The 20,455-nt window shown below is 35.9% G+C and overlaps 1 long non-coding RNA gene across 1 annotated transcript in view; it reads left to right on the top strand.

Annotated features, from left to right (window-relative positions):
• Window positions 1-18,199, top strand: part of LOC105523465 — a 97,267-nt gene extending 79,068 nt beyond the window's left edge. The window contains exon 4 of the long non-coding RNA XR_001003611.1: window positions 18,033-18,199. This is a non-coding gene — a long non-coding RNA (uncharacterized LOC105523465). The remainder of the gene's footprint in view (window positions 1-18,032) is intronic.
• Window positions 18,200-20,455: the final 2,256 nt, after the last annotated feature.

Here is a 20,455-nt window from a genome sequence, read left to right on the forward strand (position 1 = left end):
AGCACTTTAAGGTTTAACCTCCTGACAGCAGAGTGTTCCTTTTTTTCTTGCCTTCATGCCTGTCGGCATCTCAAATCACTGCACAATCTAATCTTCTTCTTCCTAAGACCCAAAAGAGATTAATTTTGATACTTTTCAGACTTATCCTGACATTGAGATCTATTTGTGCTTGCCATTTAGTATAGTGGCGTAAATGACAGGACAGAACAGTTGCACTGTTCAGATTTTAGCTCCTATTTAATTACTCTGGTGGCTGTCCTTTGACTTCCTTCTCTACATTAGGTCACTCTGAGCTTGGAGATTCTCAGGATTGTGTCCTTTCTAACTTGCAAAATTTCTCACAATTTTCTACTGGCTGATGACTTTCTCTCTCTCTTGCCAACACTATTCTGAATTTCTCTGTCTTTCTGTCTGTCTGTCTACATATATATATATATGTGTGTGTGTGTGTGTGTAATCTTTTTTTAGTCACATAAGGAATTTAGGGCAGGAAGAGAGCTAGATGTGTGTTCAGTTCAATCTCCTCCTACAATACCCTTTCTTAGATTCCTCCATATTAAGCCACTGACACATTTAACCACAAAAATACAATTACACAAACATTAAACCACATAATTCCTATAAGAAACAAGTTTTTAAAAAGTCATAAAGCTCATAGGCTAATGACATTTGTTTATTCATGAAAGCATAAATAGATGAATTACTTTTTATTTGACCATTCTGTTTTATTTTCTTTTTCAGGAAAATCAGTTTTATTGACCAGATGCCTTTTTTTGTAGAGAAATATCACTAGAATTGATCAAACCATTTGATTATATGTAAAAGTTTCTATCATTTTCAAAATATTTTCAGAGTAACCTAAAGCAAATCTATCATTGTAACCTATTGTGTCATATAAATGTATAATACAAATGATGCTTACAGGAGATTGCAAAATATCTACATTAATCCTCAGTCTCTTTGATAGTTATAAACCATCTGCAGTTGCTAGGTACACAAAGAAACCATTTCATGGCAAAGCAGAACCACTAGCAGAGGGTTACACATTTCTCTTAATCTGCATGTATACTTGCCTTGGAGATTGAATTTTGAAATCGTATTATTTGCTATTTGTAAATGTCATTCAGACACTATCTCCCATATGCCCAGAGTGAAGAGTAAGGAATCACTCATAAGTCACAAGCTAATTCTATGTGTTCACTGCAACATTAATCTTAAATATGCGTATCGTCCAATTGGAATGTTAGTTCAAAACTAAGGTCTTCAGAGTATCCTTACCCTATTTCCAATTTACCTGCCAAGGGCAAACTGGGCATGACACTTGACCTGTGACACGAATTTGCCTATCATGCATTCATACATTCAATTTGATCTTGAGGTAATGAGACAGTATTCTACATAGATAAAAGTATGAAGGGAGAAAAATAAACCTTTATAGTGAAGAGTAAGTTGTCCAGATTCCTAAAATAACAAAGTATATAATTAATCTGTGGGCCACAGGCCATGAAAGCAAGCTAAATGCATATCTAAAAATCAGGAGATGGGAATACAGCTGTTAATAATGTCAAAAAGTATGATTAGTCTTTTCTTTGTTAATTTATAGACATTTTAAAATCAGTTCTATATTAGGTCCCTCAAAATTATGAATAACAAACCATCATTAAAGTAGAAAAGAAAAATCATGAAGAAATCCAGGCACATGTGGGTGGAAGATCCTACAGTATACATGTAATACAGGCCCCTGACAGAGACCCAGGAATTGGATGTTAAAATGATACATAGGCCATATGCAAAAAAATACATTTTATATATATTAAATATATAAATACATATATTATATATTTATATATAATTTTTAAAATATATAGCATATATATTTGATACTATATGTTTTATATAATATATATTTAATATTTATATACAGTTTTAAAAATTTAAAATATTTTCCAGTGAAGACACGAAACTCATGTTGAGTTCAGGGAGAGAAACAATTACATAATAACTTTTTATTTACTGTGTAGAGATGTATTTTTCAAATCTGAAATGGTATCAGGGTTTCAAGCAGGGAAGTCTGAGGAGTAAAGCATCCATGCGGTATAAATTTGCTGAGACTCCCACAAAAAAGAAACACTGACTGGGTGGCTTAAACAACAGACATTTATTTTCTCACTTTTCCAAAGGCTAGAAGTCCAATACCAAGATGTCAACCGCATTGGTTTCTTCTGCGGGCTGTGAGGGGAGTGTCTGTTGCAGGCACCTCTCCTGGGCTCCTAGGTGGCTGTCTTCTCCCTGTGCCTTCACATCATCTTCTCTGTGTCAGTGTCCAAATTTCCTCTTTTATAAGGACATCAGTCATATTGGATTAAGCTGACCCTAATGACCTCATTTTAACTTCGTTACCTTTGTAAATACCCTATCTAGAAATATGGTCACATTCTCAGGTACTGGGAGTTAGGACTTCAACATATGGATTTTTGAGGGAACATAATTCAGCCCATATATACATACTATGTATTTCTGCTAAATTTTTTAGCAAAGTTTTTGAGTCTTTGTTTTAGTTTGTTTAAAGAGCAACAGTGAATGGAGGAGTAAAGCCTTTCCACATAATTCAGTATATGTAAGTTCACCAGAACCCAAGTAACTGAATTAAACGTCAAGCAAGAGCCCAAAGTAGATGAAGGAAGAAACTCTACATGTTCTTTACTAGAAAAGAAGCAGTGGCAATTTGAAGGAGACACCTTAGTCCATACATTTGGCCCTTCCTACCTCATAGTAACAATAATACTATCCAAAGAGAGACCTTCATCAACAAATTAAAGAAACACTTTTAATTGCAAAGGGAACAGATAAATTTAGGATTCTTTATGTTAAAATTAGAGTCAATTACGTATGAAACTTCTTTACTGGAAAATATGATAAAGTATTGTGATTATAATGATATGGAATATCAAATCAATGATATTGTTTATTCTCATATTTTTTTCAGTTTTCTGATATCTATATAGGCTGCTTTTCATTATTAGAATGATTGTTGATTGAAGTATTTGGCTTTTTTTTGTTTTTAGGTTTGTCACCTTTTAGTATTAGTAAGAGGATATGAGTAGGAATATGAGAAACATGAGATTTCCTGAGGTTTTTTTTATCCTTACTGAAAAACCAGGCAGACCTGCCTGGATATGAGTGAAGATCAGCCTATCACTTCCTGCTAACATCTTCCATTTCAAAATTTTTACCAAGAAACATCTATGCATTTCAAATAAGAAGCTATAGCAAATCCATTTCAGGAGGGCTTTTGACTTTAGATTTATACTCTCCCCTCCAGACGTCATCAGTTCCCTGGAAATGCAACCAATGAGTCTAGGTTGAAAGAAGTCAAAAGCATTGACGTTTCTTGGCAAACACATATTCCTCCCTTCTGACTTTCAATCATAGCTTCAAAACACCATGGGATGATGCTAGGTTCTGTTTCATTTACCTTGGGATGTGGCCTGTTTTAGCTCTTGTGCTGGTGACTCACCGAACACATCTCTTTTATTAATTCTTATATCTATTACTATCAATCAACACTGAGGCTGAAACAGCTTTTCCGAATGTCAGAAATAAACAGTGTTTTCCTGTAAGCTTGGAGGGGAAAAAATAGATGAGAGCATTGGCTATGTAAAACTCTATATAATTGGCTTAGAAAACTATGTTTTTAAATCTGTCTTTTGAAAGTTGGAGCCTATTCTAAAGTTTTAATTGTCCCTGCTCAGATTTGGGGGCCAAGATTTGCTTGTCCTATTTTCAGTTTTCTGGTATCTACACAGAAGCTGATTTTCATTATTAGGACAAGATTATTGGTTAAGGTGTTTGGGGACTTGGGGGTTTTGCCTATGTGTTTGTTCATTTGTTTATTTGGAAGTGTTCTATTTACCATTCACTGAGTTTTCCTGAACAGCCTTCTATCTCTGCTCCTCATAGTTCATAACTATAGTTACTGCGTCTTCTCTTTAAGTGGGAAGGGATATAGGGACTTGGCCTCTCTAAACACAGAGGCAAAATGTAAACAAACTTAATAAAAGCCTCCTTTCGGTAGAAATTCTAGAGAAACCTTCACATGTGTTCAGAGACATATACAACTATTCATTGAAGTATTGTTTGAAGTAGCAACAAACAGAGAAACTATAATGTCTGTTGATGGAAGAGAATAAATAAACCATAGGTTATCGAATCAATGGAATACTATGTGACAATTCAAAAAATGAGGTGGATCCACGTGTATGTAAGAGACATTTACCAGGTCTCTCTGTTTGATTTAGCTATCATCCAGCCTAGAGACCCATTTCTCGTTTGGAGAGATGGAATACATGGAGGGTTCAACATGTATAGCTTGTCCATCCCTTATATATGTTCCTGTGTGAGCCCAGGAAAAGTATTTTTTATAACAAGGCCTTTAGATATTTTGATGGAGATACCAGCATTTAGAATATTTAGAAACAAGTATTTGAATAGTGCCTGACACATAGTAAGTGCTCAATAAATGTTCTCTATTTATATTGTCCATCTACACAGGAACCTACAGCATTAAATAGAATAATTTTGCACTGATGAATGTGAAATACACCCTTTGCACTACTGCATGCTGGCTCTGAGCTAACACTAATTCCTGGGGACCCGGAATAGCTCTATAGTCTATGAATCAGATTAAGTGCATAGGGGATTCAGGTTTAAAATGGCATGTTAGCAGCCTCATCAGTGGGCCCCTCCTGCAATCAATTACGTGGTTATCTGCAATAACACACTCAGGAGCTGAAGAACTGATACCCTTAATCAACCACTGGGCCCCCCACCCATATAGGCTTCCTAATTCAAAGAGTAAAGAATATGGAAATAAGTAATAAATGATATACTCTGAAACATCTCTCCCTACCACTATATTTAACCAAAAACCAAACTGCAACTCTGAGGACCGACCAGTATCATAGCAAGAATGAAGACTGGAAATGCCGGGGACACATTCCCAGACTCCCCAGTGGATGCCCGAAACTGCAAATGGTACTGCATCCTATATACTACGTTCTTTTCCTATACATACATACCTCTGATTAAGTTAAATTTATAAATTAGGAATAGTAAGAGATTAACAACAATGACTAATAACAAAATAGGACAATTATAGCAATATGCTATAATAAAAGTTACGTTAATATGGTTTCACTTTCTCCCCAACCACCATCCCCATATCTTATTGTACTGTGTTCACCTGTTTTAGTGGGTAACTGAAAGCATGGAAAGCAAAACCACAGATAAAGGGGGACTACTGTATATGCATGGTTACTTCTATTTCATTGTCATTTGATTCTCTACTTCTTTGATGAAAGAGCTAGGCAGGTCCTGGAGAATACAGTGGGTGAACATCAGCCGTGAAGTAAACCTTTGCATAGAAGGACTCCATCATCGAATAAAAGTAGATTTAGGAATAAGGTTTGAATAAGCCTGAAAATCCAAGTAAATCAAAAAGGGAGATTGCTTATGCTTATTCTGGTCTAATTGCAAAGCTGCTGTATTGCAGAACCGGATCTTGAGAGTCACTGCCATCACACTGTGACTACCTTGGCCCGTTCAGAAAAACCATCCCTCTCAAGAAATAGAGGCATCATGTGTCCCTAGACTGGTTTGGTTTTAAAGACCCTTTGTTCTGCATCCAAGATCACCAAACAACTTCTGATTCCTAAGTTGCTTGACTTTGAGGAAAGAACAGACTAATGATACAGATTTTATTCCTGAAATCATTGTACATTTTCTATGGTTTCCGGCCACGATGAAGCTTCTCATGGAGGCTGGTCTCCAGGGAAAGACTGTGTTGCTCATGCTCTTGCATGTACTCCCAGGACACAGAGTAGTTATATTTTCCTTTGTTAATAAATTGTCATTTTTGTGTTTACCTCAGTCATGAAAGTATTTTGGTGAGCATGAGTCAGATTCTCAGGGCCTGATCATTCCTGAGAAATGCAAATTTTTAGGGCTTTAAAAGACAACCACATGTAGCTAGTCTCTTTTTTAGATGACATGGCATATAGGAACACATGTCCCTTTGGACTCTTTTAGGATGTTTTCACTTCCTTCCTCTTCCCTTTGTATGTTCATTCTGTGCCTGATGTTCCCATTTTTATTTCTTCATCCCTATTTCATAATAATTTGATTTCTAGTTATCCTTCTACTCCTAGGTCTTCACTAGAGATTTCAAGAGAGTTTTCTGGGAACCAATGGTTTTGCTGACATTGCAGTTGTTGCCATTAGAGATCATGGTCATCTGATGAACCTAGGCCAGGGCCCAGTTTTTCCTTCTCTATCCAACTGTGTCTAAGAACAATTGATACTTGATGTCTGCCCAGCTAGAAAACTGGCTTCTTTATGGGTTCCTGGGATTTTGTTTCCTGAGAGATACATATGCTTACTGGTGGCTTTCCTGAGAACGCCCTGCATTTGCCTATTGCTCAAACCTGCTGCCAAAGCCAATACTCTTTATTTCCTGAGTCTTACTCAAATACATTAATCTGGATTCAATAAAGCAGTTTTCTGCTGACCTGTCAAAAAACCAACCCCACAAATGATTAAACTTTTCTCAAGTCCTCTTCCAAACAAGTACTGGACTGCCCAGAGATTTATCTTGGCAAAACTTGAACACAGCAAACCTGGGGCATGCTGGGTAGAAATCCCACCATTAATCCTCAAAGAAGTGACTGAGTTTACTTGGCATTCACCTTTGGCCTTTGGTCAAACGTGTAAAAATTTTTTCTTAGTGACAAAACAGAACTAAAGGCACTTAGAAGAGAAATGGAGAAATGGAGAGAGGAAAGAGGGAAGGAGAATGGAAACATAAAAATGTTTCTTTTGACTTACGAATCAGACTGATGTGTTACAGGCAAATCCTAAATGTAGACTGAAATTTCTTTTATATTGTATTATTTTGTAACTGGCTTTCTAAGAGTGAATTTCCAAAGGGGAATTGTTACATCCTAAGATTTTACAATGGAAGAGCATGGAAGTTTGAAACACTGTTTTAAAAATTATTATTTCTCCAATTCATGAGTTAGCATCTGAATCATAATAGAATAAATGACTCACCCCAAAAAGAAAAGTGTGTTACAGTTCCTATTGTATTTTTAACTATAGTTAAAATATATATAGTATTTTTTAACTATTTTAAAATCAAGTAGTTGTATCACCTAAAAACAGGTTTGGATTGGTTACATTTTGAAAAGTCACTGTTTTCAAAGCCACAAGGCTCTTACACTAGCGCAGTTAGTAAACAATCACATTTTCTCATATATCTAGTTTCGTCTGCTTAGAAGATGCCCCATTTTCAAATACATGCTTCAATTAACTAATCACTTTTATATGAGGCACTCTATAACATCACTGCACATACATCTGAACTTGTACTAATATACATGATATGAAATTAATTAACATATAGGATTTTATTTTTCAAACCTCGTTTACAGGAAACATTTGTCCTGCATCAATAAAAGTAGTAACTTAATACACACACACTCCACTATATAAGTATAAAAACAATAATGATGGTAGAATTTACATCTTTAGACGCCACTAGCTCATTTTACAGATGAAGAAACTGACAGAGAGAGTTGTAAGTTAGGTGACATCTGGTTTCAAGATAGTAAAGACATTTTTGCCCACTTCTTTTAAAAATCACTCTCAAAAGACACAGGTAACAAAAACTTTAACTTCTGTGCAACTAAGAGATCTCTATAACCCTGAGCCAAATATACGATTGCAGAAAGCATATGGGGAAATGGTAAATTACTCATCAGGAAGATTAAACCTACTGGCATGATATGAATGAGAAGCAAGCCAATCTGATCTTCAGAACCCTGGAAAGTTTCAGGAAATGGAGGTGACAGTCATTATTTAAGCCAGTTTGAAAGTCCATATAAGGAGCAGTGAAAACTTCAGGTCCCTGTCTCTACAGCTGAGCAACCATACCTCTCCCATCTCCACCCAACTACTAACCCAGTGCCCGAATGGGACATCAAGCACAGAGGAGGCTGGGGCATAGTGCCTTACTGAAAACTGGAGGATTCGATTTTATCTCCATATAAAACAATAAAATCCCTAAGCCTCTCTGCCTGCCTAGAGTTAATATGCTAAAAGCCATCACTGCACCCCACAGGAAGTCGGAAAATCCTTTTTCTGAGCATCATTCCAGAATAAAAATCAACAGAAACTCATATTTGGAGGGAAAAGACTGCTAGCCATCTTGATAATATCCATCAGTCTATATGTCCCATCCAAACACACTGATTCCAATCAGTATTTTGCTGCTTCTCTTCGAAATATAAATAGATAGGGAAGGGTAATCAGACATTTGAGAAATGTGAAAAATGGAGGTAAGATCTGCCTTGCTGGGCTTTGTGATAATTACATGAATTTATAAGTTCACAGCATCTGGCAGAGTGAAGGTACCTGTAATGCATCCATGGAATTCTTACATAATATGGAATGAAAATTAAATATATTTTCCCCTCTGAAAATAAGTTAATATTCATCTTCACAATAAATCTTTAAGGATAGCATTGGAGCATTTAGCTGTGTTGCTGCTGCCCTTGTTGCAGTTGTTTTTTAATAAAGAGGAAGGACTTAGCAGTTTCATTAGGGAAGCTTAAAGCAATAGATGCTACAAAAACTGGAACATTTATTATCTGTAATGCACATTCATGGGTAGTTACACATTTAGCAACACAAAGAAACTAAAAATCTTTAAAGGCACATTCTTCTTTAGAGGTGTTTGCATCATAACCCCTCCTGTCTATCTGAAGCTTCTCAAAATAGTCCCTGGGTCAATATAAATAAGTTGCAAACCAGATAATACCTTATTATATGAATTAACAATATATTTGCCCTGTAATACTGAAAAAAGGAACTGTCTCATAACACAGTTAGAGAAAACACAGTAAACCATATTTCTAAATAGAAGATCTGATCCCCAATGTTCTCCTCCCTGTTACCAACTCCAGCAGTTTCTAACAGTTCTACGCCTCACACAGGGATCTTTGCTGTGGATACTTATGAGGCTGCTCACTGGTTACTCCCCCTTCCTTGAATAACAGGACCCAGATGATACTTCTTGCCAACTCTCAAACCAAGTGGTTCAGAGAGAATCAACTCCATCCTTAGGTCTAGAGGCGAACATTTGATCCTTAAGAGTCAATCAGAACATCATTCCCCTGTCCCCAAGCACAACAATTGATTAAGCAAAGAGCGCATGATCACATCAGAGATGGTTCCAGACCTTTGGCCGTAGACACTAGGTGAGAATTTCTTTCCTTTCTGCTATGCTTGAATTTGGGAAGACACAAGTCTGCGCTGCTAGGGGATAGCCCAAGGAGAAAACTCACCTGAGAAGGAAGCCAAATTCTGAAGGGATGTAGCACCAAGATAAAAAGGGTGGTTTCATTCTCATTATGTCTGTCAACTGGATCTGGCAGTGCTGAAAACAAGAAATACCCTAGCCTTCAGAAACATGATCCAATGAGTTCCCTTTCTTGCTTAAGCTAGTTTAAATTGGGTTCTTTTCTTTACTTTTCTTTTTATTTATTTCTTTTGAGACAGAGTCTTGCTCTGTCAGCCAGGCTGGAGTGCAATGGCATGATCTTGGCTCACTGTGACCTCTGCCTCCCAGGTTCAAGTGATTCTCCTGCCTCAGCCTCCCAAGTAGCTGGGATTACAGGTGGTGCTACCACGCCCAGCTTTTGTATTTTTACTAGAGACAGGGTTTCACCATGTTGGCCAGGCTGGTCTTGAACTCCTGACCTCAGGTGATCGACCCACCTTGGCCTCCCAAAGTGCTGGGATTACAGGTGTGAGCCACCATGCCCAGCCCTAGATTGGGTTTTCTATCAAACTACAACAACTCCAACTAATACAACCATGAATTTTTATATAAGTATATTCAAAATAAAACTTTATAATTTAGTGTCCTCATCAAGTAGGCTAAACCTTCCCCATACATCTCACATCTAAATATTCTTCACATCTAAATAGTCTTTCAGCATAAATACAAATCACATTAATAGAGCTGAAAAGTTCTTTATAATCTTTGATTCCCTAACATCAAGTATTATTAATGCAAAGTAAAAAGCGCTTAATGTTTATTGAATGATTTGAAAGTGACAGGCTGAATAAGCAAACGAATTTCTGACCTTGTCTAACATCAAGCCATGCAGTATAGATTCTCTGTATAGATAATCATTAATCCTAATTTAATGATTTCCAGGAATGGATGGAAATTCTCAGTCTCCTTCAATGGAAAGAAAAATATTCAATTAGCTTGCTCTAATCCTAATACCAAGTATCTACAATATTCTTAGCACTTGGTTAGAGACTGGAAAAAAACAGTTAAAACTGACATGGCTCTTGCTACCTAGGAACTTATCAGCTAATATGAATAATATATGGGAACAGTTCTAATGGAAATATGGATATATATAATATATATAAATATCTAAATAATATATAAAAATAATATATATAATATATATATATGAACATGTACTTATGGAGCAAGGAACATTATCATCATCTGCTCAAGTCTCCCAACCTGTAAAAGCATTTTTCAGATGTATCTGTGACAGATAAGTACCCTCTGCATTTGGATACTTGCAGGCCCGGAGATGTCACTTCCTCTTAAGGCAGGCCAGAGCACTGTTGACAGGGTCACATATCTAGGAATTTTGTCTATATATTAAAAAGGTGATTCTGTCCTTTTTGGGCATGATGATGCTCCACATAAACTATAGGTCCCTTTCCTTATAAGAGCTTTTCATGTCTGAGGACACAGATCTCACTTGCTTATGAGTATTCTCTTTAAGCTAAGCAAAATTATTTACATGATACTGAATCTCTTTCACAATTTTCTAAATATATATCAAATTGTTGTAGAATAATAATGGAAATCATTTATTAAGCAATTGTTCTATGCCATGTATTATGCTAATTTCTTTATACACATTACTCTTTCTTAAATTCCTCATAACAATTGTTTATGGTACAATAGAAGATAATTTATCTGAGAGTTTAAATACTATAAGCATTCGAATCACTAATTTTTCATTTTTTAAAGAAGGTTTTTTATGATTAGACATGTTTAGTCACACCATGTAATAAAAGAAGATCAGTTTGTTACAATATGCTGTGCTACGAGATGGTGTGATCTCCAAGGCTGCAAATAACAGGCAAGTGATGACAAAATGGACAATGTGGTGCTGATTATAAAGAATCATTAGAAAATGATTCTAATGAGGCTCTTTGATGCTGTAAAAATTTCATGAATCCCATGGAAATATTAGCATGTTTATATGCTTACAAATCTGACATAGTAGAGAGGAAAAAACATGACTGTAAGGAGTGTTGTAATTGCTGGGATGATATTCTTGTGGAAATGAGAGAAGTGGGATCTAGTGTATAATGGTGGCTATGTGCTGGGTCAATAGATAATTCATCTCTCTAAAAAATGAAGGAAGGCAAAGTATGTGGGTGCACAGGAAGTGTTGATGATGTGGAAATTCTCATCAGATTGCTTACATTACTTCAGTGAAGAGGAAGAATGGTCATCTGCTGAGAGCAAGAATGAGGAGGTGGTGATAGCATTTGGAGAGAGGGGGAAAAGTCTAAAATGGCCATCTGAGTAAGTTGGCGAGAAAATGGATTAGGGATGTAGACAATGATTGCTGGCTGTGCTAGGAACCCATTTCACGTGGGCAGTCATGAATTGAAAGTGCAGCAAGTCAGCACGGTGGTGGGCTTTTCCCCAACCATGTTTATCCATGATGTAAGTAAAGAGTTGTATTTATCCAGAGTTATGCATGTGTGAAAGACAAATCCAGAGAGACACAAAAGAGTGATTATAATGATAAAGCATGAAATGAAGCTTGGTGAACAGGTAACAGAGAATAGCAAGGGGATAACAGACAATAAAAGATGGTAGGATCAATGAAGTAGAGATACTAAATCTTTTTAATTGGACCCATTTTTAAAACCACTTAATTCTCTCAGAATCTTAATTCTGTTATTTGTCACATTATGTATTTTTGTGTCATGTAAAAATAATGGTAAGTGTAGCATTAATCCACTCATCCATTTACCTATTCAACAAAATTTTACTGATGGATACTAAGTGCCAGATGCTGTGGGATATAAAATTAAATAAGATTGGTCTTTCACCTCAAGGACTTTATAGCCTAGCAAAGAAAACAGGTAAATGAGGAACCACAGTACAGTGTGGTAAGCACCATGAAAAACTCTCTAGGAGTACAGAGGAAAGACCTCTAAATCAGACTTGAGGGTGACAGAGAACTTCCATTAAGAGGGGACACTGGAATGGGGTTTTGAAGATCAAATAGAACTTAGTCAACAAGAGAATGAAAAAGAGCTTTCCATGACCCATCTAAATTATAAATCAAAATGGTTACTGGGGTTGGGGTAAGACTAGAAGCTTCTGCATACCCCTAAAGACCACCTCCTCAATTATATAATTTTACTGAGTAACTACAACTGTTCCTACCAGACACAGCCATTTCACACAGATCTGTTTTTCTCCATCTTGTCCAAGAAGCCATCTCAAGCAACTACTTCAAATGCCTTGCCAGAATCAAAACGCCCTATCTAGTTTCTCAGACCTCCCAATCAGGGAAGCTATTTAAGGAGAAATTGGTTTGCCATTTGTTCCTAGAAAATTTAGGCAGACCCTCATAATTAATCACTGACTTTTATCCTAAGTGCTAACAAAACACTTGTTTAATAACCTGGTACAGGATTTTGCCACTGACATCAGACTCATGAATCTGTAACTTGCATGTTTCTAAAGGATGAAATCAGTCTGGAGATCAATATCTTTTTCTGAATATATTTGAAGGATATGACAGTGTTTGAGAATCACTTTTGTGCTAAGGGAATTGAGAGGAAGAAAGCATTGCCTAAGACAAAGGTTGAAGATAAATAGGGCAAGATAAATGGAAGAAAGAGTCAGTGCAGTGGCCTGGAGAAATAGAGTGATATTTAAGAGGTTTGCATTCAATTCACAGAGAGGAATAATCCAGATCACCCTGGGTAAAGTCCTTAGAAATCAAAGACAATGTCTTGGTTCTGACATCTGGTAAACGGCTCTCTCATAGCTTGAGATAAAAGCCAGACTTACTTGGGGGAAACTTGGAAACCTTTTTTAAATAAAACAAAGGAAATTATTTTCTATGACATCACACCAACTCTGCCAACTCCCAGTTTGCCAATGCTTGTCACAATGTTTACAATTAAAAATTCAAATACACAAAGTCCTTGGTTCCACTGCAGTTTTGGAAGGCTGCCAAGAATGTGGGATAATTCCTTCAAGGGAAAAGAAAAAAACAAACATCAAATTGATGACAAAGAATTACAGCTCAACTCAGATCATAGACAATAGAGGGTTAAAGAAGTTTCATTAAGTGGGTCAGCCCAGGGCCTATCTGATATCAAGGAACTAATTGCCTTTTCTCTCATAATTGTAAAAGTTTATTCCCAAGTTTTGTTTTAGTTGATTTCCTTAGTGCCTACATTAACTTTTCAATCTTAAAATCAAAATACAAACTTAATACTACTTTCATCAAGGTTAAAAGCAATGCCCAAGCAAGGATGAGACATGACCAAGAGAAAACTACTTTTGATTATCTTTTGGTTAAATCTTACCTAAAAAAAAAAACAATTTTAGGCAATGCTTGAGTAAAGTATCTCATGAACAGAAAACCCAATTCCCTGTTCAGTTTTTGCTAAGGAAGCAGCAGGTAGAAACTAGAAACTCTGACATTGCCAAATGTAAAACAGTCTTATTGATTAAATTGCTTCTCAACTTAATGTTAGGAACAATTTTTTATTATGCCAACAGCAGTCAGCCCTGAAAATAAGTATGTTTTCTTTAGGGAAGGCAGTTAAAGCAACTAAAACAATATGCCAATTGTTTCAGGTTAGAAATATCATTGAAATATTATATATTTTAACATAACAATCTTTTTTTAACCAGCATTATCTATGAAACAGCAACCCAAATGTCAGGAACAATTATAGAGATGGATATTTTATTCTATAAATGGGTGTCGTCCCCTATATTGTTTTATATGCCCCAAACAACCAGGCACAAAAGCAAATTTTGAAAAATGAACAAAGGAATAGGTTGTACTGAAATGAAATTAACTATATGCTAAATGAATATGACATTTAATGATGATCATTGTTGTGGTACATAGCAATTATACCTAATTGCCCATTTACATATTTGTTATAACTAGTATTTTAACAATTTTTTTCCTCTTTACTTCTCAGTATCTACTATCAATGCTGCTTGACAGTTTCCCTCACTCCATGATAAATTTTAATTCTCACTACTTTACTTCTCTCATACAAGTTAAAACAAGATTCTACACTGGCACCTCAGAGTTAGGCCCAGGGCTCTTGTCTGTGCCCTGCCAGTGACTAACCCACCCTGGACCAAAACAGCAGTCCTTCAAATGCCATTTAACTGCTCTCCCTCCCTTCAGAACCATGGAAGTCCTGATGTCTGAGGCACCAAGAGAATGAAAATGTAGGTTATAGGTCTGCATAGGATTAGTTGGGGATCTGACAAGTACATGCTGGAAGCAGAATACAGTGAAGTGCTGAGGGGAGCAGGTCAACCTGGGCTCGACTAAAAGGTGGAGAGATAAGTCTGTGAGTCTGCCCTCCGATACCTTCAGAGAAAACACGAAGCTGCTTGCTTTGTACATTTTCCTGTTTACTTTCTCCCTAACATTTAACCTTCATATTGCATGGATGCCTTACAAATGAGGGATAGTTCAGCTCCAAGTTATTCCATGGGCATCTTTTTTATCTTATGTATTGCTTCCCACTAGAACTTACACATTGCCTCATATACTGTGGGAACTCAGTAAATATTACCAAACATATTATTTTAAATCATTTTAAAATAAATGGCTCTGTATTAGATGTATCTTGCTCACTAGAACCAGGTCACCGACTGACTTCGCTGATTGAAGGTTACTGAATTGTTGATCTATAAACCCTCCAGGCATCTAGGGCATTGCAGGAAGTGTTTCCGCCCGTTTCAGTTCCGGGTTGTTATCCAGCGTTCTAGGTCCAAAACAGGTAAAAATCTATTTTCTGCCACAAATCTACATTTTGTCTTAAATAACTGTGTGAATTTAATCCTAGCTGCTTGATCTGAGGGCAGACAATTATACTACTTCAGTTGTCTCATCTTTAAGAAGAGGGGATTATTCACTTAACTAAATTGTATTAAATGGTTTCCTGCTGCAAAGAATGTAGTAGGCACTTCCACGGAGGAGAAACACAGGAGTCTGGTGCCTCCTATTTTCCTTAGGGACTGTGATCATCCAAAACAGGTAGTAATCTATTATAGTCTAGACATTCACAAGGAAGGGTATTTAGGAACATCTCTTAATAAACAACGTTAACAAAGTAAATCTTCCCCTCCACTTTCTTTTCCTTAAATCTTTGCTGGGGCTTAACAAGGACACTGATAAACCACCTGACACTCCCTAGAGTTAGAAAGCTTTATTTTTATTTCTGATCTAAATCCAGGCTGCTATTGCTTAAATCCATTTTCTCTTATTCTATTCTCTTGGAAGACAGAGAAAAATCATTCATCCTCCTCTATATTATAGTCCTTCATGTATTAAAGATTTCAGCCTTCATTTCTCCAAGTTACATAATGCCAATTCCTTTCATTTTACTCATATATCTTATTTTCTAAGCTTTTAAATTAATTCCATTGCACTCCTCTTGGACTCTATGGATAATGAAATAGTTATGCAGATCCTTTCAGATACTAATTGGGTAATAAACCTTCAGGGAGGGAAGTATTTTTAAATCTTAAATCAGAATCTCACATGATCTGAGATTTAAAACATTTCTGGAGAGCAGAAGGAGGTTGGAAAATGCACATAAAATTGGCACAGAAAGCATGGGAAGAAATGGGAAAGTACCATTTGGATATTATTGTTTTATAAAAAGGAAAGCTGAAGCATGTGTTACAGCAAATAAGTAAAAGATACAAGATCAAAGTCACAATTAAAATAAGCAGCTGCAATTCCTGGTTCCCTACCAAATTGCTGTCAAGTGATTGTGATATCTGATCATAACAATCTTGACTGAAGCTTAAAAAATATTTCACAATATCACAGTTTAATTGGGCAGTGGAAGTTCACCATTCACTGTGTTAATATTATTTTGCTAGAAAATCTTCCAGTTCTCTTCTATTTCCAACTCAACTGAATAGAACAGTCCCACTTCACTGATGTGTTCTCCAGAGAGAATCAAACAAAACCTCTGAGACTGTTAATGTATTAGATCTCAAATGATATCTTAAATCAATTACTATGTCTATAAACATTATTTTCATAAATATCCATCAACCAACAAACAGATATATCATACAATGGAATATTATTTGGCCATGCAAATGAAGTACAGTCAACCCTCTGTATCCACAGGTTTCATACCCATAGACACAACCAACCACAGATCAAAAATATTTAGGAAAAAAATAAAAGAACAATAAAAATAATACAAATTCTTAAAATGCAATATAACTACTATTTGCATAGCATTTACGTTGTATTAGCTATCATAAGTAATCTAGAGACGATTTAAAGTATACAGGAAGATATAAGTTATATGCGAATACTATGCCATTGTATATAATGGACTTGAGCACATGTGAATTTTGGTATGTGGGGGTGTGTCCTAGGACCAATCCCCTACAGATACCAAGCGATGACTGTACTAAATGCTACAACATGGATAAACCTTGCAAACGTGATGCTAAATAAGCTAGACACAAAAAGCCAAATACTATATGATTCCATTTGTATGAAATGTCCGGAATGGGTAAATCCATAGAGACAGAAAGCAGATTAGTGTTTGCCAAGGGATTGGAGGAAGAGGGACAAGGAGCAACTGCTTAATAGGGACAGGATTTCTATTTGGGATGATGATGAACTACTGAAACTGCATAGTGGCAATGATTGTACGACAGTTGTAAATGTAGTAAAAGCATGGGAAGAAATGGGAAAATACCATTTGGATATTATTGTTTTACAAAAAGGAAAGCTGAAGCATGTATTACAGCAAATAAGCAAATAAGTAAAAACTGTTAAAATGATAAATTTTATGTTATTTGTATTTTATCACAATAAGGAAAATATTACTTGTATTCTCTGGTACTGTATGTACTAATGCAAAATGAAGCCAAGATAAAATAGGACACCACAGTGGTTGATTCTCTTGCAAGTCGGTAATCAGTCGGTTGAGTATTCATTGACAGCCTGCTCAGCGCAATGTACTAGGCTAGGTCCTGAGACACAGCAGCAGAGACAGATATGGCTTCTGCCTTGGCAGAGCAGACAGTTTAACAGGGCATCCATTCTTCTATTTATTCTCTCCTACCAGTGCTATGTTTGCTCTTAGAGGAAAAATATGAGGAAAAAGTAACGCGTGAGCTTTATCAATCTATCATATATATATGTATATAATATATATGATTATATATCTGTAATGAAAATAACCAAAAACAAGTCAAATAGCTGCTTAAACACATAAGAATTCATCTCGGGATTCTAAAATAAGGATTGGCAAATTTACACTTAAATTAACATTTAACCATAATATTATTAGATGCCTGAAAAAAAAGAGATAGTCTGCCTGCACCTTAATTCACAGAAAGGGATCCTTTCGGTATTATACAGTGTTTAACCTAAAGAACAAAACACATGAAATAGTTTGGATTATTGGATTACTATTCAGTAAATACTCCTTCTACCCTTCACCACCCCTCTAGGGGCATGGTGTATTTCCCTGCACCATGGATTTGGGTTTCGGGCACATACTAACTTTAGCCAATGGAACCTTAGAGGATGATAGGCATAGAGGCCTTAAATGTGTTTGCACAGTTAAGTTTGGCTCTTGTGTTCTCGCTCTTTACGCAGGAACTGCTGAGTAGACACACTGGTCCAAGAACACTGGAAGACATCTAAAGCAAATGTAACCCCAATCGGCAGCTGAAGAAGAGTTGCCCAACTCCTCCAGCCTAGATCAAACTGCAGTCAAATGTACACCCTTGAGCATGGGAATAAATTCACATTTTTGTGAATCATGAAGTTTTGAAGGTTATAGAGCATTATTTTGGTAATAGCTTATTATTAATACAGCCCATGCACTGAAATAAACCCCAGAATTCTTTCACAATGTATGATTTTTAAAAAACACTTAGAAAGTTAACCATCAATAATAAACTAATTTTTCCCTACTCAGTTATAGATTCAGTGTTAAAAATTGTTAACTATATAAAATGAAAATTTAAACTAAGCAGCCTAACTTGTATCTATCAGCAGTATAACTGGTAAAATCTGCAAGGATGTATTACTCGGATGTCAAGAAATATAAAAACTCTATTTGCTGAATATATGCTAATATAATCAGGTTCCAATAAACATCTTGATGAAAGCAAATTAATCACTAATCTGACATTTTCTTTTGGCAGATTAGCAAGTTTAGGTTTCACATTAAATGAAAATGTGTGTGTAAGGACATAACTGAAAGAATATAATTCAATTAAATATCCTCCCAATATTCTTCCATTTCAGACATTTCTATTCCTAATTTTCTTGTTTTCAGATCTCAGGCAGGGCTTGTAAAGCAGTGTCATCTTTCTTGTGAGATTTTCTTTATAGAATAGCCAAGACATTTGTAGAGAAAGCATTTGGCACATTCAGAAACCTTATGATGTTATTCATTTAACCTGTGTCCCTCAATTGTTCTAGGTGGAAAATTAAACACACTACACTTGGTTCTCACAGTGAAAATTAAGAAGGCATTTTTTTTTAAGAGAGCCTCTTAAAGAAACATAATTCAGTTTTAATTTTTTACTGAGCTCCAGGATCTTTTCCTAATAAAATGCTAGTTTATTAGATAAACAGTGTTTACAAACTATAACAGAACATCTAATGGAAGTAAATTTTACTTACATTGGACGCTCTCTGCCACTAGTAAAAAAAAAAAAATTCAAAATAATACACAAAGAAAAAAATGAAACAGTGTTCATTAAGAAATACATTCCAAAAAAAGGAATTTAATCTTTATGAGAGTTAGGAGTAATGCTTGAGGATAGATAAATGATACAGGTGACCAAATAAACACAGTATTCAATTTTCTTGAGATGGCTGAGAGTTAAAAATGACAGTGGAAAAAATAAAACATATCCCTAAACAACAACAAAAAGAGATGTGGCAATCAAAAAAAAATCCAGAAGCAGGTCTCCAAAGTAAAGCCACTGCATGTGTCTTTTAGCTAACTTAAGATAGAACCATGAAAATTATTTCTTGTGTGTTCATGCATTGTAAGGCAGTCGATCTTGTGATCAGGAAGAAAACTTAGAGAAAGCAAAGAAAGACCGTATTTGTGGAAGGCTATAAATTTTCCTGTCATAAAAATTGCTAGATGTAATATGTTCCTATGTTAATTCAGAATTGCAATGGAACTCCTAAATCAAAAAACTAGAAAAATTTTAATTAACCTCTAATAACCATAAGACCAAGTATATTTCAATTCTAAATTATTTTAAAGTTTAATTACTCCCAAGACACCTTAAAAGTTTTCCATCTTTGGTGGTAGGCAAAATTCTAAGACAGCCCCCCAAGATTTCTGGCATCTTGTGTACATACATCTTCTCCCAGCTATTCAAATACTAGTGCCGCTGTGAAGGAATTTTGTAGTTGTATCATAATTAGAGACCCTAATCAGTTAATCAGTTAAGTTAGCACTCAACTATGAGTGAGCCAGGCTTAATAACATAAGCCCTTTAAAAGCAGAGAATTTTCTCCCTATGGTTTCAGGAAAGGAAGTTAAGAGAGTTTCAAGGTGCAAGTGAGATTTAATGAGGGGAAAATTCCCCTTTGCAGACTGTGTTCATTTCCTATTGAACTGTAAATAATTATGACAAATTTGGTGGTTTAAAACAATGTAAATGTATTCTGTCACAGATCTGGAGGTCAGAAATCTTAGAACAATGAGTCCTTAGGGGCTAAAATGCAGGTGTCAGCAGGGTGGATTCCTTCTGGAAGCTGCAGGAGACAATCTGTTCCTTGCTCTTCCAGCTCCAGATGCTTCAGCACTCCATGGCTCTTAGCTGCATCGCAGCAATCTCTGCTTTTGTTGTCACATTGCAGTCTCCCATAAAAGGATGCCTGTGATTACATCAGGCTCATCCAGATAATCCAGGATAATCTCCCATGTCAAAAATCTTAATTATCACACCTGCAAAAATCTTCTTTGCCATATAAGATATCATATTCACAGGTTGCAGGGATTAGGACATGGAAATCTTTTGGGTGAGGCATTATTCAGCCTACCA

Source organism: Colobus angolensis, unplaced genomic scaffold, assembly GCF_000951035.1.
Source record: "Colobus angolensis palliatus isolate OR3802 unplaced genomic scaffold, Cang.pa_1.0 Scaffold465, whole genome shotgun sequence".
Lineage (NCBI taxonomy): Eukaryota > Metazoa > Chordata > Mammalia > Primates > Cercopithecidae > Colobus > Colobus angolensis.